Source organism: Echeneis naucrates, chromosome 13 (genome assembly GCF_900963305.1).
Source record: "Echeneis naucrates chromosome 13, fEcheNa1.1, whole genome shotgun sequence".
In the NCBI taxonomy this organism is placed as follows: Eukaryota; Metazoa; Chordata; class Actinopteri; order Carangiformes; family Echeneidae; genus Echeneis; species Echeneis naucrates.
In genome coordinates, this window is record NC_042523.1 from 20,405,712 (window position 1) to 20,431,402 (window position 25,691).

General features: G+C 42.2%; 1 protein-coding gene across 1 annotated transcript in view; it reads right to left on the reverse strand.

The window, feature by feature from the left end:
• Nucleotides 1-25,691, reverse strand: part of lsamp (limbic system associated membrane protein) — a 170,721-nt gene that overhangs the window by 61,818 nt on the left and 83,212 nt on the right. The window lies entirely within an intron of this gene.

The following is a 25,691-nucleotide window of genomic DNA, read 5'->3' on the forward strand; positions in this document are numbered from 1 at the left end:
GCTGGATGCCAGATTTGTTTGGTACTTGCGGCTTCAAAGCATGTTGAAGTACCTTCCTTTTGTGTGGAGCCCAGATAACCTACTGTAGCCATATATACTGACTCACCGTGACAGCCGCCGCCTAAATCCCTCACTCTGAAGTGTTTCACCAGTTTTGTTTCAGTCATCTTCAGGGCCTCGTATTAATTCAGAAGATAGCGAGGCATCCAAAATTAATTCACACGCATTTTCCTCTAATAACAGAGAAGCTATATGGGCAAACTGGAAAGCTAGCCGGAGTCCGGAGGGACCATCTGCAGCACTGAAAATTGAGCCTCAGTCATATAATTCAAATTCATTTAATATAGATTTTTATGCCTTTAACTTCTCCAAATCATGCATGAATGAGGAGCCCCCGAGGTGCATGATTCGTACAAGTTATATGCTTAAACCTTCAGAACTGGATTTTCATATTCTGGTCGAGACCTCTGCGTTTTCAGATAAACAAACATTTGGAGTTCAGTGAAAATATGTCAAATTTTTACCAACATGATAACGATCTGGTACACTGTGGCTTGAATTTAGTGAAGAAACGAGTAAACGAGTAGAGGAAAGAGATAAAGTGCATATAAATGCAATATTATATATAAAACAAGTGTGCCGCTGTCGCTTCGTTATTGACTATTCAATATATCAAATATGCTGTATGGAATTTCTAAGATTTTCTTGTATGTAAGATGTTCTCATCAGACATTCGTCCTACATTATATATCAATGAACGTCACACCGACAGATAAAACTTCCATTTGATTCAAGTTCTAGTTCCTCCATTCTAATATTCAACGTGAAACATGCAGACGCACGCTGTAGTGACAGGTTCAACAGCTTTCATGTGTTTTCAGTGAAGCAGCAGTAAACTGTCCTGGCCGACTGAACGCGTGCATGTTTTCGTAAAAAAAGGCAGAATGGCTGAAGACAGAATGAGTCATGCAAAGAATCAGAAATCTACAGTTATCACTTAAAAAAAAAAAAAAAACTATGCTGACATTTCACTGACATTTGGAATCGCCACACGTTTTAACAAGCATTTTTGAAACGCGACAGTTTCATTGGTAAGTTCAAAGTATGCATTATCTTGTGTTGTTTACAACAGCGTATCTAAATGAAACATCGCTGACGACAGAGATGGAGCCTGTTAAAGTCCCGACAAGATTGATGTCAAGGACTACAATTTATTTTATCCTAAGAAAGCCACAGGGTCGGACTGGGGCATGGTGGTTAGTGTAAAAAAAAAAAAAAAACAACAACACTGCTTTACTTTGAAAACAGACGAAAACGCTTCATTGTCATAACACATTCAATCCCACTTTTATTACTATTGACTATGTAGCGTGAAAGGGGGCTACTGAGCAACAGACTAATGTGGCCGCGCTCTTTTTCTGAAACATCAGACAGATGCTTTAGACTAGAAATTTCATCAGTCATCTTGCAATTAAGACGGAAATGTTAGAGAATTTAAAATCCTCAAATTAATTCGAGAAAAGATGTGTCGGAAGTAATTGGAAAAAGCAATGATCGCACAATGTAGAACCGAAAAAACAAACAAACAAATGATTATCTCTCGACAAAAAACATTTCTAAAACTACAGTAATAAAGTAGATGGAGTGGCTGTGAAGATTACATGGACCAATAAACAACAACAAAAAAAAAACAAAAAGCACTTTTCTACAGCTGGTTATTGAAACGTTGAGAACTTTAGCTGAATACGGCGTCTCTCCAAATTCAAATTTAAATCATAATCATTCTTTAATCTGTGACCATGTCCCACGCCAAAGCAATATCATGGAACATTGCACTGTACAAACATACAGTGTCATCGCAAGTTCTGAAGAAATCGGAGGAAAACGCGTCTTTCGTGCTTGAAGCTTGAGCCTGACTGAAGTTTTTGACGTGCTGGCCTTGAGGTGAGGCGTTTGTGTGTGTGAGTTTTTTTTATTCCACGTCATAATACAACCAATGAAATATCTCTCCGGTTCTTGTTATCGCCGCTGTGACAGCTTCTGCCCAGCTCACTTCAAATGTCGTGAGCAAGAACATGAATGCAGCGAGCATTCAAGCTGACGCATTCTTACACTTTCGACCCTGTTTGGCGCCTCTGAGTTTTCGGCACATTGATGCTTTGAGATGAACTCCGTTGTCGGCATACTAACATGCCCACGATAGCAACATCAACATGCCTGCGATTGGCGGGCGCCGTCTCGTAGTTTCAAACCAAATTATGAGGCAAATCGTTTTGAATATTCAGGGATTAGCGCAGTTGTACAAACTATCCCGAGGGTGGCACGGATGTCTGGGCACGAGAAAAGTGAAATCCTGCAGGTGGTGCTCGAGGAAAAAGATTAGGAAAAAAGAAGATCGTTCTGTTGTGATTTTGTGATGTGTGGATAGCGCTCACAATCACATAGGAATAACTCGGGAATAAACGACTGGATATCCTCTGCCAAAAGGGCTTTCGTGGTTCAAAATAAATAAATAAATAAATAAAAGTGGCTCAGAATGCTTCCCGCGTTCCTGCCTCAGCTATCGAGATCTTAAAGCAAATGTTAAGGAGGAGCTGCGGTAGGATGCACCCAGTTATGACCTCAGACTAAGTGAGGCAGGACAATCTAACTGCTCAAACCCGGACGATGGCTCCTCCGACGTGTCACGCAGGATAAATATAGGTGGCCGGGAAATTTAATCATGTCATAGTTTTGTGTTCTGTATACGCCACAACACACGACGCTTCAATCAGAGCCTTTCTCTGCTGCTCATCTCCCCTCGCCTTTTCTCTTCCTGTCATCTCTTCACACATCTGCCTCACAGCCCGTCCACTGCTCTGCCTCTCCCTGTTTCTCTATCTTTTTTTTTTTTCCCACACCCCATCTGCCTCTCGCCCCGCTCCTCCTCATTTCACTCGGTGGGTTCCTTCTCACATCTCTCCATCAACACTCCGGAGCAGAAGTGGACAGCATGGAATAACCATCCGAAGGAACCATTCATTGATTTGCTCTGGTTTTCTCGTCCACATCTTGCCCACCCTCTTTGTCTGGCTTCCCTGGAAGGGCTCAAGCCTCCCGAGGGTCCCTTAGACACAAAGTGTTGAGCATGCTTGGTAGGAGCCGGTACCTGTTCTCACTAATGAGCGGCTGCTCAGGACGTGGAGAGGCTCCTATCACTTTTTGTGAGCATTTGTCTGCTACAGCTTCCGCCTCCTTCAAGCAGAGCAGCTGTCAAGGTGTTTCCGCGCAGGGCCGGGTTTCTCGGGCTTTGCTACGGGCCCTTGTGGACCAGACTGAGAAATAATAGCTTGACTATCTCTGGCTGAATTGGTTCAACAAGTCGCACGCAGGGAACTTGATTTGATTGGAATGGCGGTCCACGGTTGAATGATTTATAATGAAAATCCATCCCATTAACTGGCTGCAGCCCCCACAATGATGCAGTATCTCAGCTGTATTATTAAGCCAATGTTATTTATTTGAATATTTTGGGTGAATCCCCCCCAGAATAAACAAAAAAAATCAAATGTGCCCTTTTAATCACAACATCTCCATGTTTGCAATCCTCAGCAGGATTTTTTCCAAGCCCATAACGCCCAGTAAAATACATATTCCCTGTTAACACGAAAAAGCCTGCAAATTCTAACTTTGTAAGGGCTGTAAACAAAAACGATCATCACACGCCCCCCTTTTTTTTTATACACTGTTGTTTATCAGTCCCTTCAGGGCTGGGTTTACATGGGATCTTGCTTGTGATGGATGCCCCGGTCGTTGTCCTGTGCCACTTTACCCTGAGCTTTGTTGATAGATGGTGCTGCTGTGTTATATTAAAGTCGTTTTCTGCTCTGCTGTGCTGTGCCAGTATGGACTGGCCGGTAGGCTATGGCTGACAGGGGACTGTGTGGGCTGACAGATGCCAGGGCCAGAGCTGCTGAGCTGGGCTTGTGTTGACAGGAGGGTTGGGCTGGATGGATCCCTGCTCCAGGGCTAGCCGTGGGGGAGGACCAAAGAGCAGGCTGGAGCCAGGGAGTGAAACCGTAATGAGAGGAATGATGTGCCAAGACTGACAGAACAGCCACACCACCTGCTATCTCCATCAATACCCGGTTCTTCTCATCTCACCTCGTCTTTGCTCGTTCTTTTCCTCCCCGACACCTCTCACCCCTTAACAAAACACCTTTTTTTTCTTTATTTCCTCTTTGTAGGGTGCCCGTCTTTCTCTGCCCTCCACCCCGTGCTTTCATCTCATTCCCCACCTCTCTCAGTCTCTCCTTTTTCTTTTTTAAATCTCTGTATTGACTGGGCAACCTGTGCTGAGGTATAACTGCACACTTGCATGTGGAAATGGAGAGTTTTTTATTTATTTCTTTTTGTATGTGCTGTAGCAAATATCCAACCTGGCACATACTGACAGATTGTGAAGCATTTTCTCTGAAAGTCTCAACATGTTTCATCAATCGATGGAGATAACAGGTGAGACTCGGACACTGTCTGCTTGATCAAAATCTGCCTCATTCCATCCTGGTGGGCGAGAGCCATCAGGTTTGGCCAATAAATTCTACAGTATGCCCCTGTTGTGTACATTGATTTGGGGGGGGGGGGGGGGCATAACATAGAGAGGGAAGGAGGTCAGCCAATCGGACCAATAAACAGATAGCAAGAGTAAGAAAAGTTACGCACCAGAAGAAAGCGATATGGAGAAAAAACTGACAGAAAACACTACTGAAGTACTGAAGTAGGAGCAAAACTAAAGCTGCATATCAAATCGAAGTCAGGTCGTACGTTTATTGCCCTCAAAGCAGTATTTTGTCCCAGATACTCACTGCACTGCAAATTAAATGTATTTCTGGTGAGGTTAATCCCCTAGGACCGGGCTTAGACGAACAAAGCATTTATTGAAATACCTGCTGCAACACTGTCTTGCGATGGAATCAAATTGACCTTTCACTTTTTGTATTGGCAAAAATATAAACCCACCTTCCCCTGCGCTCGCACCTGCATCGATCACGAATAACACTTTAACAGGGTTAACTGGACTGCTGCTTAATCACATCGATACGTTAACCCGTACACGACACCTTCAAGGTGAGTGTACTACGCTTACGCATGCATACGTGTTTTTTTTTTTTTTTTTTTTTGGCATTGTGTGTGTGTTTCAATTAACAATCTGCAAGTAAAATCGTACTTATTTCTTTGGAAATTGGTGTTGACACAGGTGCGAACAGGTCGCATTGATTATTGTGATTTCAAACAGCAGGCGCAAAGTCTCTGACGCCTGTTTATGAAATTCCTTTCGCAGGTGTAATGAAGCATTTAAAGAGAGGGGCGATGAGGGGTGACGTGACAAGGGTGATAAACTGTCTCCTCTCATTAATCGCGGTTTTAAACGGCGGGGAGAGCCGCCTCCCGCTGTGAGCGCAGCTTGAAACAGAAAAAGACAACCGTCTCCACAAAGCAGTCTGTCAGCATTTTCCTGTTTTGTTTTTTTGTTTTTTGTAGCTTTGCTTAAGATCCAAAAATGGAATAAGAGAGCAAGAACACAGAGAACAACAGATCAGTTTGAACCCTATTAGTTCTTCAATACCCGCCCTGCCATCATTTGCTACAGCTGCTCCGCTTCAATTAGTACCCATATGATTCAGACAAAACACAAACCAATCCATCGAGGGAAATCCCTGCCGATGTAACCGCACTGGAATGGACTCGGAGCAATCTCGGTTTGCTTAGTAGATTTTTCCTCTCTGCATTAAAAGCCCTCATTATGGCAGCTCACATCATGCAGCCTCTCCACTTTGGTTGGCACGCACCAGTGCTGAGAACAAGCTATTAATCACAGCAGGATTGAGTGTTTTGACAGTTGGCCAGCAGTCTTCGCGAGCGGGGAAATTATGAATTCATTAAAAATGGTTCCAAACAAGTCAAGAATCCGCAGGTCTGCTTGATTCAGAGTTTGCTTGGAACAGGTGTGAGTTCACATCTAAGGCTTTTGAAGCGCCAGGCCAATTTGTGCCGTGTTTTGTGAAGGTCTCTGAATAGGTTTCAAATAAAATTTGTGTTTGGGGCTGCTGTGGAGTGCAAGAATTGACATCGCCACAGCAGCTGCCGTAGGACATGAAGGCAAAAGGTAAAACACGCACTGTGAAACTGCCGATCACAGTCCATTCTGTACACGTCAGCGGTGGAGGATGCCTGACGCCTCCGCTGTCAGTCTATCTTCACTTTGACTCATTCGTCCTTATTTTAAAGTCAAGGCAACAACTTTGCCAATGTTCCCCTCCCTCTGCATTGTGTTTTGTTGGAGCAGAGTTGGAGTTGGATGGATGTAACGAGCTGAAGACAGATGGCGGTTCATGGAGACGTAGGCAGGAGGATCTATGGCGAGGGCACGGGGCTGTTATTAAATCTCAGGAGAGGTCCAGTGCTTTCTCTTTCTGTCGTCCCTTTTCGTAGCTCGCGCTCTCCTCCCCGCTCTCTCAGCTGTTTGGCCCCATCTTTTTCCGCCATGGGCCTTCTGACTGTGCCCGTCCTGCCCCATTCATTCTTGCCCTATAATTTCTCTCCATCCTCCTTATTCTTTATCTCCTCGCTCATTCTTCTTCCATGCCTCTTATAACTCCCCCACACAGCACACAGCTGTAGTCGCACTGCGCAGCAGCATTATCCGTCAGTGCATGCACAAGATGGGAAAGAGAAAAGCAGCAAAACAACAAATAATGTAATCACGCAATTTTTCTGACTATTATAACACGATAAGAGCAAAGATGAGTTATTTAACATTTTTTAAATTCTTGTAATGCTTGGGGTCTGTCTCTCCGTCTGCGCTTATCTCGAAGTATCTGTGGTGTTTTGGATGAATACCTGCGAATAAGTACTCTCCCAATAAGGAGAGAGTTGGGATATAGCTTACTAATATAAGCTACATGCCTCTTAGGGCTGCAAATTATATCCATTACACCACAATTACTGGCTGAAAAAGACCAACCTCTCCCACCAATCTCTGACTTCACGCTGCATTCCCTCCTCAACACATAACCTGCTCTCATGATTACAGGATGTCACATAAGGCCTTGTCTCCAAGTGTGACACCGTGGAACTACAAGCTCATTTCTCTACTCTCCACATTCACTTCTTGTGCGATACATCACCATGTTCCGCTTTGGTGCATTACGGGCGGAAAGAAATGAATCCGGTGATGATGCAGTGCCGCTGAAGGAAAGCACAGGCAAGAGGAGAGGCGAGGGGAAAAAAAAAAGAGAGAGACTCTTATAAGTGCTAAAATACTCTAGACCTGACTGCCTCTATTTAGGCTGTGAAATGAAATGCAGCATCATAAATTCCGTCTGAAATGAAATAGGATTATTTGAACTTGTTGGCCCGGCACACTGTTTATGCTTTTTTGGACGGCTTCTGATAATGTACAAAGTGGTACTACCAGGACCTGCAGTATATCTCGAAAACAGATTCCACACACATCTGGTGGTGCTTTAGAAGAGCTCAGAAAATCACACAAATATAAGTCAAGAGCTTTGCTGCCTTCTCTCACTCATAAGTCTTTTTCATTTCAAAGGTAACACGTTGAGCTGAAGATGTATCTTAAATAATGATGTTGCGAACCAGAGCTTGCGGCACAGCTTGTTTCATCATCATTTCCTGTGCGCGAATTGGCTTTTATAACTTCTTGCCGGAATAATCAGCGCTTCTTCTCCCTTTGGCCTCATTTTTGAAAGTGCGCCGTTGCAAAGCAGGCTGTCAGTGTTTTGTGTTTGACGCTTCATCCACCGTACGCAGCATTTGCTTTCTGACTTCAAACGTTAACCAGGAGTAAGCTCGTCAAATGCATGACTGACAGGTGTCGCGCTGAATGGAAAGGTCGGACGTGTCCTCTGTGATTTGTTGCCAGTGATGGAATAGCTCACTCACGTGCCACCGAAAGTTAAAAAGTTGACAATTTGTCTTCATATATGGATCAAATCTTACACACAAGGGTACTTATATAATATAAATGCATTTAATTTCCAATGACTAATGCACTTGAATCGATAGACTGCCCTTGTCTCCCACATGCTGTACATTAGCATTCACAGCGGCTCTGTGAATGAGGCACTGTCTGTCCAGGCTGTGGTCTCATATCACGCTCGAGATCGCGGAAAGTTGCCGTTAAATTTTATTAATCATCACTAAATAAGAAATTAGTTTATGAATTATTTATTGGCTGGGCCACAGCAGCGGGGCCATAAACATTAAAGCTGCGTGGCTGAGTGACAAGATTGGATGTGCACAAGCGGTGTTGACAGTTTAGAGACTTAGTTGCAAGATGAATTCAGGATTTAGGAAGACCTCATTTTGACCTAGTCTTCTTGGTTCGAGTTGGGCTTAGTTAAAAACTCAACTCAACTAAGCTTCATCAGTCCCGTGTGGGTATGGATTGATCACCGTTAACTGAAAAACATTCACTGAACAATCCACTAAATTTCATTAGCTTTGAATTCAAATGTAACTCAACCCTGATTGGCTCACGGTGACACTCAACAATGCAGTCAGAGTTGTTTTTCCCCCTCCACCATTTTAAAGCAGCAAGTAGGGCGCAGAGGAATGACGGATGAAAAGAGTAACAGAAGGAATGAGACCTCTCTCAAATTAAAGTAAGACCGCATATCTCATAGTTAGATGCTTGCATCCATTTAAAAATATAAGTAGGACGCCTTGAAGGCTGTTGTCCGGAAGTCAATACATCTGTGCAAAACCCGCCTCAGGATAATGATACTGGGGGCCGGCGGCGATAGATGTTTTTTTTCCCTGAAATATCAAAGTATTTTAATCAGAATTTAATCGACCCTTCAGCTCCTTTTACAGCTGATTTCTCATCACCAGCCACATTTACTGACGAGTTCTGTAACAATCACAGGAGCATCCAGCAATATGTTGCCTGTCGGTCACCTCAGTGAAACAGTTAGCCAATCAGAATAGAGGCACCGAGACGGGCACACAGACTGCTCTGTTCTTAGCTGAACTTGAGAGAGAGAAGCATGAAGTATGAAATTTAAATGAGACGGTTTCTGGTATTCAAAGCCACAAATATGGCTTCTAATGGATATCAACTTTAAATAAAACACCTGGCAAGTGTAAAATAAACGCGCTTCAACATACCTCTGGATGTCTGAATGAGTTGCTGGCTGGAAACAATTTACATGAAAATGGTTTTGACAATAGTGTACACAAAGTCCGAGCTAGACAGCAATTTTTCTGCCGGCGTGTGCGGCGTTTACTCTGCATTTCTGAATCTCTAATGAGTACAATATTCACAGGTATTGCTTAAATGGTTTCATCCTTCACAGAAATATTCCTGTGTGGATGCCGAGAGGACCCACTGAGCGAACATCATCTGATGGTGCCACAGTCCCGACCTAAGTTACTGTTTCTGTTATTTTTGTCCTTTCCACGGGGTGTAATTATAATCAGTCTTCAACGAAACCATTTCAAATTGTCTTTCAGAGCACTTAGCGCCAAGGACAGCTCCTCATTTCAAGTGGTCTCCCGAGCCCACACAAGGCTAACTCCTCTCAGCAACCGGTGGATGCCGCGCAGGGCAAGTTTAAAAGGTTTTGTCGGTTGTGGGCAAGGAACAGGAACGAGGAAAACGCACTCCAAATAGACGTTGGCAGTTTTGAGGTATCAGTGACTTAACATCATCCTTCACAACAAGGAGGCATTTATAGAAAATGTAATGACTACAGAGACATGGTGTGAAACGAGTGTACTACTATCTACTGATTCCTTCGTTTCCTTCATTAAGGTATTTGCGTGAAAATGCCCAGGAACAGAAGTGCCATTAGCTTCCTCTGTAAAATTCATTGCTGCAATTGCTGGTATTTTAAGATTATATTTTAGATTAAACTGGCGACTCATATATGAAGGCGAAACCAATTATTATCTTATCATTAACCTAAATCACTGTTTAGTTGCATAGCACAGGCGTCATAGATACACCGATATGAAGCGCTTCTCTTTTTTATCGCCTTGTCACTTAGTGTAAACACACTAACAGACCTTGGATCACAGAGAAAGCGAGTGCTTGTGATAAATAATAATAAGAACGATGAACAGTTCACTGCTGTATTGGTATAATGCAATAATGGAATTGCATGTATAATTTAATATCCACTTTATGACATGCATACATTAACCTGATGCTTGATATACCATTTTATGCACAAACATCCCGAGAAGTGCATGTGTCACAGTGTGATATACACTTGAGAAATTGCAGTTGGTTTTTTTTTTATGCAATCCTGTTAATTCCCAGACACGTGAATTAACACTGTGTAAATAAATAGCTTTTCAAGAGTCACAACTAATGATTAGCGGCGTTCTTTTAAGTGCTCAGAGTTGAAGCCTTTTGTCAAAACATAGCCTTGAGATTTTCCTTGAAAACTGGGAAAGGAGAAAAGGAGAGGAAACGAGAGACTGGACGACAAAGGATTTATAACTTGCACAATAAATGTGGTCAGAAATAAAAAACTTTTGCTATGTACGGCGGCCCTTGTGTCACCACTCGGAGGCCATCGTCTGCGGATGGACAGGTAGGCACAAGTAAAACCAAGATGCCAGGTGATCATCCATTCATTCATTTATTCATCCATCTTCAATCGCTTTTCTGTTTCCGGGTCACGGGTGGTGCTGGAACCAATCCCAGTTCACATTGGGGGAGGGCGGGGTCACTCTGGACAGGTCACCAGTCCATCACAGGGCCAACACACAGAGACAAAGAATCACTCACACACTCAGACCTAAAAGCAATTTAGAGTCAACAGTTAACCCAAACATGATGTCTTTGGACAGTGGGAGGTTAGGGTTAGGGTTAGGTAACCCTTAGGTAACCCTAACCCTAACCGGAGAGGCAATGATCAAGCAATGCGTTATTATTGCATACAGACCGGGAACCTTCTCCGAGATTGTATAAACACAGACAATCTAGCAGATTCCCCTTTTGATTGGTTCCTATTCTGTGCAGGGCAATGAGAAAAAGGTGGGGGAGCAGAGGGTTGTAGCGGCGGGGACCGGGAGGGCGGAGTGGGGGAGCATGCCTTGTTCCTTATGGCAGCCGTCCCGGCAGATAAGCAAATCAAGCAGCACTAACAGGGAAAAGGGGGGAAACAGGATGGTTTTCTTTTTTTTTTTCCTGGGCTCAAAATCATCTCCACTTTTTGCCTTCTCCAACTCAGATCTATGACCAAGAGAGAGACAGAAAGGGAGCAAGGGAAAGCTTGAAGCTCATAATCGCGTTGAAATTACTCAACTGACACCACAAAATAAAGAATGTAATTTCATCACAGTGGAGTTTTAATAACAAAGGAAACTATGCCAGTGTTGTAAAACTCTGACACTGAGCGGGAGGAAATTAGCCCCTGGCACAAACAAGGATTAGAAGGGTTTTTACAACATTAAAACAAAACGCCACACGCTGTTTGTCTTTTCACACGGTTTGACTCAATGCAACTGAACTCAATGCAACTGAACGGCAACTCCAAATCACCAATAAACACGATGAATAGTCCGCGTTGATTCACAGTAATGAGCCTGGGCATGGTTTCCCAAACCTGTAAACAAGGTTGCATATGCATCTTTGAAAGGACATGCCGATGGTTTCATATGTCTCCATTACAGGCAATTTCATTACCGCTGACCATTTCCTGGAGATGATTTCTTACGCTGCAGGTTGTCACGGGGTTCTTTTCATTATTAGCGCACGGTGAAAATCGACTTTCCACAACTTCTAAGTGTCTCAATCTGTAATCCATCACAGTGAGCTTTTCATCGGTCGTGCGTTTTTGATCAAAGCTTCTTTACACTGATTTGAGCGGGGACTGTTCTGAGGCCTGTCTGAGGAATGAAATAAGACAATTCACGTCATCCCATCCTAGCCATTAATGCTGGCTTATCTTTTGTGATTTAGCCTTCAGAAATATTGGCGAATGCAATGATATTCCGCTGACGTCTGTCAAGGTTCGGTTGCTAGCGCTTCCCCTTGAAGCAAGAAAACTGCATTCAAATCTGACCCTGTCGCACAACAAAAAGTGAAATAAAAGAAAAAGACACAGCCCGCACTATAAACATCATCAAACCCCCGCCAATTTGCTTTCTCTGCCAGCAGGCACACAGTTTGTTTGGCTGCTGGGTCGGTGTCACGGACGGAGGGCCGATAATGAACTTATCTTTCCAGGCCGGTAAAATCTCCTGCAACTGTTGATAGCATCTCCACACGAGAATTTGGCAGTAAGTCACTGGACCACCATTACTGTTTGAAGCGAATCGAAAGCCCTACTGATTTTGATTCCCCCTCGAAGTCACTTGCTTTGATGCTCTTGCTCACATCAACTGGAAAACCCATTTTATGGGGCCTCAGCAAAGCCAATTTCTATCTGTCACAGGTAGCGGGGAATTGACTGGGGGACATGTAGCATATCACTTTAAAGTGACAGTAAAACGGGAAATCACTTTGTGCCAGCCACATGCTCTTGTCGCCTTCCATAAGAACTTTGCTCAGTGAGAAGGAAAAGTCCTTAAAGCTAAACGGTTTGTTGGGGCGGGGTAAGATAGTAAATCAGTGCCAAGTCCCAGCTCCTCAAGCCTTCTCGGGCGTTTGGCTCTCAGAACTGTACGCTTGCGCAGGACATGAACACAAGACAGGCGCAATGAGTGCAATCTAAACACAACACAAACTGCATTTAACAACCTGAGCTCTCAGGGCACAGTTAGGAGTTTGTCATTTTGATCAACCATTTACGCGCCCAAGATGGACTTTGGGACAGTTCGAGACAGTACCACTGACATATGATCAAAATTTCAGCCTGAGAAGAAGAAGTGGAAAAAAAAAAAAAAAAGCATAAAAAACCCCCGAAAAACAAGAAAGAGACAAACAACACAGAGGCTTTTCTTTTTTCTTTTTTTTTTCCCCCCATCGGCAGACGTGAGCAGTCCAGTTACATTTATTCAAGCATTCATTCATCTTCACCTGCTTATCCGTTTCTGAGTCTAGTTAGATTTATGCGTGAGCTAAATGGGCTTCACCTGTGACAGCGGAGAGGTGGAAACTCAGCTGGTATTTTCGTGAACCCAATTATCTTGTGAGAGTAAAAAAAAAAACTAAACAAAACATTCAAAGCTTGTTTGTTTTATGGTTACAAAGTCATAGTCATACGGAAGGACAGTATATTCAAGTATAATTGAATTTAAGAAATTTTAAGTCTGCGTTATTTTATTATTATTATTTTTGTACATTTATCCAGCTGTAGCTTGGGAGTCACTTCAATTTTTAATGGGTTATTAGTTATCGCTGTGCATGTCGTGCTGTTTTTGCACTAATGGTGTGAAATGTAGTCAAAGTGAAAATATATGTTTCATAAGGGAAAAAAAAAAAAAGAAAAAAGAACTGGATTCACCGAGCGTGGTTGAAGGATTGTGAGAGGCTCAGCCAGAGCTATGAGCATTTTGATGTGTTTTTTTTTTTTAATGACTATGTCAAGTTTATCGAGAGCATTAACCAGTGACGTTGACAGAAAAGTGTGACTGTATGTGTGTGGGGGGAGAAACTGCAGAGGCGTTTTAAAAGCACAAAATGAGAAATGTTTATCCTTCATATTTACATATAAAATGTGGAATGCAAATTGTTTATATGTGTGGGTCTATTGGTGCGTGCGTGCAGGCTGTGATCGCCTTGTAGTGCCGGATGCCAACCTGCACTGAAGAAAGGGACAGAGCACTTTAAGGTGAACCTCACTCAGCTCGAAATATCTGCGGTGTATCTGATGGAGGACACGGCGCTTTCGCTTTGACAACCCAAGTCTACATCGCACAATGTGTGAGCGAGAGCATGCGAGTCGTTAATCACTTTGGCAGTAGTCTGCCTCAGCTTCAGTTCAAACTGTGTCAGAGAGGAGCAAGGACGTCACCAAAAGACAAAAAAAAAAATAAAATAAATAAAAATAGGTTGTTATTTTTACCACAAACACTGGGAGCTGTCAGTTAATAGATATGCAGAGGCCAAGACAGAGGTGAGAACAGAGCTCACTAAACCCGAAACGCAAAATCGCACAATTCTTGAGGACTGTTGTTTCAAAGGAAAGCTTGCTCTCTGATGCAGAAGTTCTGTCTGAGATGTGACTAGAACTTCATTTCATGATACACTTTTGATTTATGAGGCTTTTTCTTCAGCCCGTCCCCTGGTATTTTCTTAAAAGAAGTATAGTTCACACCCTGCTTCAGGGCCAGATCAAGACTTCTGGGGGTCTTAAACTCAGTTTGCTTTGCTTTATTATTATTATTATTATTTCTTTTTTCAGATATGTACCTCTTCCTTCGCCACTGCTCCACAGCCAACGTTAGCTTTTACAGCAGTGTCCTCACCAGTCTGAAGGAAAGGCTGGAGTTCAGCATCAAACTCACTTCACTTGCCAAAAGCTGTCTGCAGTTTTGGAAAGCAACCTCTCATTTTTTCCAGTGGCATTGGCTGCCCATCCCAGTTGGACAGTTGTGTTACTAGTATTGGATATCTAGCTTGATAATAACAAACAATAGCTCTTTTTTCTCATTGTAAAAAAATAAAAAGAAGAAGCTGTTGCCTCATTAGATCTCTGATCTGCTGTAATGGTCCGAGGCCAGATCTGCTCCTGCACTGTGCTCCATGCTATCATGCATAACGCCGGAGCGCTGTTGTGTTGAAATGTCAAGCTCCAACAACAATTACTGGCTCCACCTGTTGACGTGTTCAGGCTACTGTCAGTTTCATCTGATTAAACCACAACCACAAAGTCCCGATGAAGCAGACCTGCTTCTTCATCATTCATACCGTTACACTACGAAGAAATAAAATCTTTTGGAATTTTTCCTACGAAAGAAGAAGCTTTCTTTTTTTAAATATATGTACCTTTGCTTCAATCTGATTTTGTATTTGTACAATGAACCAAAGTGAATTTACATTTGATTATTTTACACAATTGGTGATTGGTTTGTGCATCTGTTTAAGTATATACATATGCAGTGTTGTTTGGTTGTGGTTGTTGTGGTTTTTGTGATTCTGTCCAGAGAGGCGGCTTCAAATTGAACAGTGAGGAACCAACCACAGACTTCTTCAGGTCATAAATGAGCCGGTAACACGCAGACCATGGATAAACAAAAGCAAGAAGCATTTTCTGTTCACCAGCTGTTTACCAAGAGGTCATTAGGAGTTGCAATGATTTTGGCACTGGCTGGCACCATGTTCCTACTGAATGGCTTGTTAGAGCTGTGCCGCTCAAAGACATGGCAGCTAAGACACAAGACCAGACGAACATCAACCCTTTTTGTCTGGCATGGCTAGAGGTCTTGGACTCGATAAACTGTTTGCACAGTGGCAGATCCGCTTGAGCACTCCACGTGAAGAAATTCAAAGGAAGTTCTCTGCATTTGCTGCTGGCAGTCAGCTAATGGCCAAATCAGATCGCCCAAGTCAGAAATCCATCCAACACAGTAAGAAAGCCCTGATTAATATTCTACTTTGTTTTATTTTATTTCTTTTTTTTTACTCTCCCGCAGCACATGAAACACCTCAACACTTGAAAGCGGACTGTACTCAGCTTCTGCTCCGTTTTCTCCTCTGCACTGTTACAGAAATACGTGAAACCTTCCTTCAAAGGAAAAACTACATCTGGCTTCAGAAAGATTTTTTTATCAGCAGCAGTACAGTCGGTGCCGTTAATGCAACTTGGGCCGGCGTGGACGTTGAGAATCATATCGCCAAACGTTGATTTTCATCAAAGAGCTAAATTCAGTCGCTACAGAAATACTGACGTACGAGACAGCTAAATTATTTTGAATACATAGTATTTGGATTTTAAATATGGCCACCTTGTTATTACAAAGTGATCTGACAGTTTTGTCTTCTATTCCAAGTGAATATTTGTGCCATATCTGAACATGGAGATGGAGAAAGTATCAATTTCAGGAGGTTTTGTGAGGTCACAGTGACCTTGATCCTCAAATCATGAAAGTCTAATTAGCCCAAGTTAGCGCTAATGCCAAATTTGACTCAGAGCGCCACATTCATGGAATTGGAATATGTCTGCCACACAGTCACAGTAAATTATCACTTGCATTGTGGTCTTAGAAAATGTAAGCTGTTTATACAGCTATGTCAATACAATCTGAAGCAGACAAGTCTGGCTTTGTTTTGGCGTAATGTAAGCAGCGGGAGTGATTTGCGAACAGCGCACTGACAGTTTTACCTTTTAAAGTTAAAGTTGAACACACAGCTTGGACAATTAAGCCTCCCACAAAACATGCTGCTTTAGTTTATTATGTATAGAAACATCATTGCTAGGAGACACGGTTTGCTGCTGTAGACATTCTGACATTAAATTGGTTAAATTGGCTGTCATGACATCATTGCCTCCCTGACAGAATCGGGCCGCAGCTCGGTCGTACGGTGAGTTCTTTGTCTGGGAACCTTCTGCAGTTGACGTCTGTGCTTTGTGCTGGATGTGATTTGTTCTCGCTCGCTCTGAATTACTCTCAGAGAGGCCGAACACAATAGCCCCAACACTATAATGAAAACTGAATTTGGCTTTCCCAATAGAAACTCTATCGATGTCTTGTCTGAAATGAAGAAGGGTGAGTTTAAAAAGCAACCGATGCATCAGCTAAGCTGTATTTTTGTCATCACAGGCTGAGCGGGCTAGTTAAGATGTCATTCCTCTGCCCGGGCTCTGCATATGCATCTCACACCACCATAAGATTTGATCTGTTGACATTGATCTGTTACTCACTCCTTTAAATTATTTTTCACAGGGAGCGAGACAAAACTGGATGGCAAATGAACATCACGCCAATTCCTCTCAGGTCCTCAGTAGACCTGACTTGTGTGATAGAAATGAATTATTCATTTAATTTGTTGCTGACCTTAATGTTAATAGAACAATGGCACAGAACGGGCTCCCTTCAGGAAAGCCATTTTGTTAATAGACACAAACTTCGATTTTGAGAGTACCTGCGAAAATGTAGATGTCAAAAAAAAACCAACAAAAAAGTAACAAACTCCCCTCTAAAAATATCAGCCTTAAAAGTTTGACCCGTGCAATCAAAATGAAATACCACAATATACATGTTTGTCTTACCGCAAGACAAACCCAATGGCTACGAGAAAAAAAGACATCCAGAGAGATCACATTATAAAGGTTATGAGTCATAATATAGAGATCTATAATAATATTTTCAAAGCCTTCAGTGGCTGTAAAACCAGCCTCTGGAACAAACCACATGCAGCACAACACTGTCACGACTGTATCAACCAAAAAAAGACAAAGCTCGTCTTAACCGTCGAGAAAAAGACGAATCTATCTGCCTCGCACTCAGCTTTCCGTTTTTCAGATGATTACTGCTGTTTGTAATTAGTGCTTTTCAAGCACAAATTCTTGACAATTATGAGGATTAAGGGAAATGTATTTTCCATCATGGCAGCTCAGTGAGCGGAAGTTTTTTTTCTTAGGTGGAACCCTGTTGCTGCTGAGCATAAAAAGACAAAACAAAAACAAAAACAAAAAAAAAAAAACAACCTCATATGCACTTTCACTGTCACACTTTATCAATTTGTCATGGTTTTCCATTGCGATCCCTTTCAGTTACATCAGGGAATGCGGTTTGAAGTACTAACACATGGAAGAGAAAGCAGCTTTAGATTACTGATTATGTAATCTTTTGTTCATGCAAGGCTACAAATATATATGTATGTGTGTATATTTGACTCAATACTGCTACTTTAATTTGTCTGCAATTGTAGTATCACATGCATATATAATTAATATCCTTTTAAATTTTTCATTGTTGATTAAATTTCAGCTTCTCTTATCCTCCTTGCTTGATTTATTTTCACTTTTTTCATTTCAGCGTGAAGCATGCACTAATAATATCAGATTTAGACATGATGAAACTTTTTTCAGTTTTCTTTTTTGTTTGTTTTTTTGCAGCTGGATTTTCACATTGTCACTTTTTGCATCATTGTTGGGGAAAAAAAAAAAAAAAAAAAAGACGCCTTTGATTATATACTACTCTAAATCTAATGTTTGCTCCTTTTATCTCAGGACGTGTTGCTTCCGTCAAATTTCACTGAAATTGCACCAGAAAGCCGGTTTACTCAGTGATCCATGGGAACAAGAATAATTGCGTTACCACGGTGCTCTGCTTTCAGGACAAGAAACTCTATGATACAGATTATGTCTGCTCACATAAAACTTCTGTGATATTTAGCGTCACGGTTATCACAATTTTGATCACAACAGCGTCAAAGCAAGCCAAACCCTGATTATGAGTAACCCGAAGACTCTCATCTCGAGTGTTGAGCCCAGATCGATACACTGTAGGCTCGCGGTGTCTTCTGATGTGAATCTGGGTGTTTAGGTTCAGCTTTAATGTTGTCTGGGTAGCCGGGCTTTCACTGTGTGGCACCCTGCCAGGTCATCAATGGGAAAGAGACGGGAGCATGGATCTGTCTGTCTGGGGCACAAACTGATGACTGTAATCTCCACTCCAGCACAGTGTCATTCGGTCAATTCATGAAAGTGAAATGCACCCTAACTCAAGGTAGGCACCTTTTATTTCTCTGAAGACGGAAAGTTTAAAAAAAAAAAAAAAAAAAAGATATATATGCGTTATTGTGAACAAAAACAACTACTTTAGTACCTGGTAATAGTGTATTTTTGCCAGGAGTGGACTTGAAAGCACATTTTATTTTATTTTATTTAATTTTTTTATTTTTTGCAACAATCTGTCAATGGATCCATTCATTTATTCATCTCTCTAACACAAGATGACAATTCAGGCAAATAGATGCCTACCAGAAAGCAAAGCTTTAATTGAACATTGGCACACAAAACACAGAGCCCGCCGCACATCAGCCACAACCATTTGAACACCATTCAGTCCCAGCAACGCCGGGTATGAAAACTAAGCATGTGCTTGTCAAAATTGTGCCTCAGCCCATTAGCGGTGGTATCCATGGTTCACGTTGCATCTCACATAATGGCTGCCATTTTATAATGTATTATTTACTGACCTTAGAGCTGTGCTTTTTTTTTGTGTTTGTGTAAGTTATGGATTTGTCTTTCAGCTCATCGTTGGGGTTAGGGTACACAAGTGCTGCTCCATCATCTGCTGGTTGGCGTTAACTCGGCTAATTAATACGATGCTGTGTTTGATATGGTGATATGATGAAGTACTTGCCGGGCGCCATGAAGAGCACCTTTATTAACAGAACAGCACATTATGTTGGTTTTATATATATATATTGGTTTGTTCTTCTTTCCGGTTGACATTTCGACTATCAGCAGTACGATAGCTTTGCAGCTTAAAAGTCGTTTGAAAAGCTAAATGGCAGGGAATTTGTTATCCAGGCAGATTCTGAACTCTGCATTCTTCAAAGCGGAGACTATATACTCAGCGCCACATGGCACTTCTCACTGAGGCCTAAGCAGAGGCAAAGACGGCGCTTAAAATTTTAACGCTACTGTCAGTCTCTCAGTGACGCTGCCACAGATGATTTACTGTTTCCCATTCTCTTCAGTCATGGATCTTCTAAACACAGTTCAAGGATTGTATCTTATTTCCTCAGGAATTGAGACGTTTAAATTTGCCTGCAGGCTTCTTTGTGCGTGCGTGACACTTGTTGTTGTTAAGTATAAATCAGGCCATTGCCATTTGTATGTGTTGTGTCAGCATAGGTAATGAATACAACTTTATGAACCCTTAATATTTCTCACACACAGACACATGCACACATTCATGGACACACTGGACCTGCTCGCCAACTTGGAGCACAATAACACGTGGCACAGTCTTTAGTTCCAATGTTTCATAAACAAGAACTCCTTTTCAAAGGGAACACTTCCGAGGACCTAATTGAAATAATAACATTTAATTAAAATGCAACGCAAAAGCCACCATACAAAGAACTAGTGCTCTTCGTTATTAAGTCTTAAAATGACAGACAGATGAAGAAAACAATGGAAATTTTGCGCAATATCTGAGTCTCACCTGCATTTTTCTGATCTCGGGGCGGTGGGGACAGACAGCAACAATACGATACTTTAAGTTGACTTGCAGCAATCCTGAGTAATTACAAAGAACAATGTTCACCCGCACAGACGGTGGAGGTGGAGAAGAAGAGGAGTGGAAGCAACCTGGCAATTATCCCTCGGGTGTCTCCCAGAGGTGACTAACACAGACGCCATTTCTCAGTGTCTCACCAGAGACCATTCCCTGGTTAATGGACTGATTGGTGTTGTGATGGCGCTGTCAGCTTCCCGTGCCGGGATCCACTCCCCATTCAGCAACCTGAGATGCTAATAGCGACGCGCTCTGTGTGTGTGTCTGCGTGCGTGCACGTACCTCGAAGTGTGACTATGTGAGCCGCCTCTTTGGAGGCAAATGAAAGGAGAGCTTTTGTCCTGGGCTTATTACTCTCGGTGCATAGCAGCTAGACATTTCAGACATTCAGGAGCACAGCTAATGAAGTGCCTTGTCAAGGTGCATGGGTGTGTGTGTGTGTGTGTGTGTGTGTGTGTGTAGGTGTGTGGCATCCCCCATTGAGGTATCACATTTAATTGTATTTCACAAGCCATTGGATTGGAAAGTGTGCACAGACACATATTTTAGGTGCTTTTAAAAGCCTGAACAGAAACACACAAGGACACTCACTGTTATAAAAGAATAAAATAAAATAAATAATAATCCTCCACATTTTAAACCGGCTTATCCAAGTGTCACCTTACACTAAATGAAATAATATCAACAGGACTCCCCGTACAACATTACTGCAGTTGTGGCGTATTAAATGCCTCTGTTCTGACAATAACAAAGACATTGATAAATGACTGTAATCAAAAATGCCACATTACCCTACAAAACACCCACAACATATCAAGGGACGCACAATTGTTGAAGCATCCATTAAAATAAACACCCTGAGTAGGTGACAGTTCAATTTTCATGCAGTCTCATGATTGTAGGCATAGTTGCATCACCAAATTTTGTATCGAGCCACATTAATTCTCCCGTCAAGTCCACACGAGACGATGTATTCACAGTTGCCGACGGCAAGGTAAAAATATGCCACTCTCTCAGGGATGAGAGCGCAGCCAGTGGCCGAAAAAGGGTTTAAAAAAAAAAAAATAAATGGTAAAAAGCTTCGCTGTCAGAACTTAAATCTCTAAATGCCTGATAAGAACATATCCAGAGGCAACAAGCAGCTTCCCCCTCTACAAAATGCAGCAGGCATAAAGCGATGTTTACATTCTCCTGTCTGCTCTGACACATGGGAGGGCAAAGTAGCGTTGGTGGTCTCCAAAATGAATGAGTTGCCCAAGGCCTGCTCATGGACAGCAGTGGTCACTCACTGGTTCGAGCGCGACGAGTGTGTGTGTGTGCTTGTGCACGTCTGGGCGCCTGCGCCTTGCTGCTGATGTGTTTTCCAGCTTTGGGGCTTGTTATTCTGTCGGCGCAGAGAGGAACTTGAAAATGTCAGGATGTTTCCTAAAAGCACGCCCGCCCGATGCACACTCGTGATTTTCTTGCAATTGAATGCATGTAGGAAAATCAATAAACAATGCTGATGTGTATACCGTATGTCTTCTTCTGGGAATGGACGGATCTTGTTTATAATAGAAGAGCGATGTAAGCAAACGGCAGCAGAGTTCCGAATTGACCTTAATGAAGATCGAGCTGGTTGATGCAGACGAGTGAGCAAAGGGCAGGTGGATGTTTCTATGTTTGTATCGGCAGATAAACAGATGGGTGGAGAAAACAGACGATGGACAGATACGGATATGTTACGATAAATGATGGGCTGATGATTGATGGATATTTCTGTTGCATTATATTTGGAGTGCAGCGTAAGAGCACCGACAGATGCGCTGCAACGCCGTCTCGCCTGGCGCGCACGCTGTGCCAACAGCTGTTCGTTCACCCAGTTTCTGCATCTGACACAAGACATACGAGCTACAGCTAACCTCACATGATTATGAATTTAACTGGGTTCCAAGCTGCACGTTCCTGCTCGGCTCTGTTCAATTATGTTAGATTAAGTTCCTGACAACACGGATGCAACAGGTGCGCGGAAATAATAGCTCTTAATGCGTCTTTGTCTGGCGACTGTGTTGTAATATACTAGAATTCTGCACAGATTGGTGGACTCGACAGCCAAATTGAATGTCTATGGGTGTATTTATTTTGCAGGTGCTGATGTGAATGTGACAATGTGTGAGAGTTTGATCAGAGATTAAACTTTATTGATCCCTCAAATCTGTGACAAATCTGAGACGGCGCAGAGCACATCATGAATAGAAAGCCCACTCGAGGTTAATGCGAGCAAGGCTTTTCTGCTGCTGACCTGGCACCTACATCACCCACAATGCAACTGGTCCTGAGACACTTCTTGTCAAGATGGAATATGCCAATTGGGGCTCATGTAGCGAGGCGCTCAAGCAGAGATATCATTTTCAGGTGACATGACTTCAGGCCCCTTTAAGTCCAGTGACCAGGCAACAGTCAAATAGCAGCTTGTCCAGAAACTGTTAACACATCTGGTGATATTTCTACAACAAAGCAATTATCTGATGTTGTACAGGATTCAAGAGTTCATGTTCCTCCAATCAATCATTTGAACGAAGATCATTTCACTGGAGAAAGTGAACCACTTCATTTTCGATGGGAATTAAAAAAGGTCCCAAACCCAAAACTATAACATGAGTCCTGGGTTTTTCCAAGTTAAATATAAGGCTTGCTAAGTCCTTTATAACACCAGTCTAAATCAAGTGGAGGACCACTTTCATTGCAAGCTGAGGCTGGAGATTAGACGAAGAAAAGCTGTATAGATTTCTGCAAACAGTAGAATTCTCATTAGAGAGGTAAAGCAAAAAAAAAAAAAAATCCTGTACTTTTAATACCTTTAAAACCAGAACGCCAACATCTGATCCAACCACGGCACTGTATATGCGGGCAGTATTTCATTCCGATGGGCTGTCTCACGATACAAATGCCACAAATTTCACAAAACAAGCCTGCTTGCTTGTGCGGCTGTTCCTTAGCCTCTCTGCCTGAAACTGTACAAACAAACACTTCTTGCTGAGGAGGTGATTTTGCTTTTGCTGTGCGTCTTCATTAGGAAGACATTTCTAAAAATAATCATCCGAATGTTATGGAAATATTACGGCTATTATTTTTTTTTTGTGAGTATGCGGAGAAATATGTTGTTATTAATAATAATAAAATACACTATATATTTTGGTTGTAACCTCCTGTAATGTGACTTGCTGTGCAGAACTACGCTGGTGACGTGGCAAAATAAATTTGTGATAAACCACATTCTTTATCCAACGCATATTAATGCAATTATGCTTTAATTAAGTCATGTCTCACATTTAGCAGCTTACTGCAAAGGCGTGTCGCAGCAGAGATGCTGTACACAGAATGTATCTGTTAATTAAAACCGATTACAATAAACATGTGCAGTATATTGTTTATTTCCTTTTAACCTGACTCAACCTTCATAATGTCAGCCGCCCTCTCGCTCTTGCTCAGATACTCGAAACACTTTTTTTCCGAGACTATCATCCCTGAACTTTTATCTTTACACCCCATGTAGCAAATCCTGCTTGGAGCAAAAAAAAAAAAAAAAAAATGCATCCATAAAGAGTCTACATAACCAGAGTGTGTGCAGGCATGCATGTTGGCAAAGCTAGCTAAAGCTGTGCATTCATCAACACTGAAACCATGTGAGTGAGTGACTGGCAGAGATTAAAGCCACCACAGACTCGCTGTGGAGTTTTTTTTTTTTTTTTTTTTGCCTTCTAGGGGCCTCAAAGCCATCGACTGAGGAGAGCAGTATGTAAGTATGCATATGAGGATCTTTTCATATACTGAAACCATCCCCGACAGAACGCACGTCTCCCTGTCTTCTCCTATCGCTGTTCTCCATCATGATTGCCCCGGGGGTGTCCCTTCCCTCCCCATAACTCACCCACCTCTCTTTCGCTCCCCCTTGTGGTCTTGTGAGACCCCACCCCCTCCCTCCAACTCCCGGCCCCCCACCCGTGCTGTGATGTTGGGGATGGACCCAGGGGAATAAACACCACATCCCTCTTTCTGCCTTGCCACAGGCCATTCACTTATCCCCATTAGACATGAGTTTGGGGAGAGATGAAGCCAGCAGGCAAATGTTCCGCCCGCCTACGAACACCAAAAACACCATTTGCATGGATATATGCAAACACACACATACACACACACACACAAAGAAGACAACACTAAAAAACACTTGAGCTCATAAACTTTTTTTTTTTTTTTTTTTTAACCATCCTGCCTGAGGACAAACACACTCTTGTTTTTTAAAAAATCTTTTCCATTTAACATTTTATAACCGTGATTCAGCTGTTAATCTCCCCGCACTCTCATTTTGATCATTTGTTTGTCCGACCCGGCTTCTGCGTTCTGCCATGGACTCGAGCCAGCGGTATTAGTTATCCTTTTGCATTCAATTTGAGGGTGCAATGAGCTGTACATAAACCCAGTGAGTGGACTATTTAATGTTTGTTTGTATTGTTAAAAAAAAAAAAAAAATCATCACCCCCCCCCCCCACCTTTTTTTTTTTTTTTTAACTAATTCTGCCCTGCTGAGCCCTGCGGCCTTTATGGAGCCAACAACTCGCATTATTATTGAGAACATATTTTCAATGTTTGTGTTCCCTTCAATGTGCCCTTAAGTTTCATTTAAAAAAGTAAATATAGCTGTTATTACTAACAATATAAGGTTACATAGTCATACAGCGCACACCGACCTACATAATAAACATGGAGCTTGAATAACTAAGCAGCTCCTAGATCACTTCAGAGACTCTCACATATTCATTTTCTTCTCCCATTGGCACTGCGTTTGGCATCAATCATCCTCGCTTCTTGGTTGGCTCATTTCAAACAAACACTGAAAGAACACACTGGGACTTCATAGTAGTTGGAAGTTTGTTTGTTTTTTTGTGTGTGTGTGTGTGTGTGTGTGTGTGTGTGTGTGTGATCCTGTATGTTCCTGAAAGATGCCAGAAGAAGTTAAGTCAGTAAGAATAGCACCTTTGCTTGCCTACTCTTTTCATCCTATTTTTTTTCACCTTCAGTCACCCTTCAATACACCCACACTAATGCGAGATAAAAATGTCAATAGCCGATGTATTACTTTTTTATTATTATTCTGCTTTCTAAAATATTTCCTGTTGGCATTTAAAAAAAGGAAGTAAATCTATTTAACAACAGCATTCATGATAGCTCTCTATAGACATATTTTTTGATTGCAGGTCCGTATCTCCTGTATGAAAGCCTGAGGTAATGCGTTTCTGCACACCCTACCCTTTTATTTCTTTGTTTGCTCCAGAAGGGGAATATTGTTCTGCTTCATTGGCAATGTACATTGATATTCCATCTAAACTGTAATATAAAAAATTTACCAATATTGACACCGGATACTCCACAGCAACAAACACACAGACCAACAAACTGCTTACATTACATCTCCATTAATCCGCCTTATCTTTGATGTACAGACCGTAGTTGTTGGAGCTGTTTCTGCTCAGCAATACAAAAAAGCTGTCAAAAAATTTGCA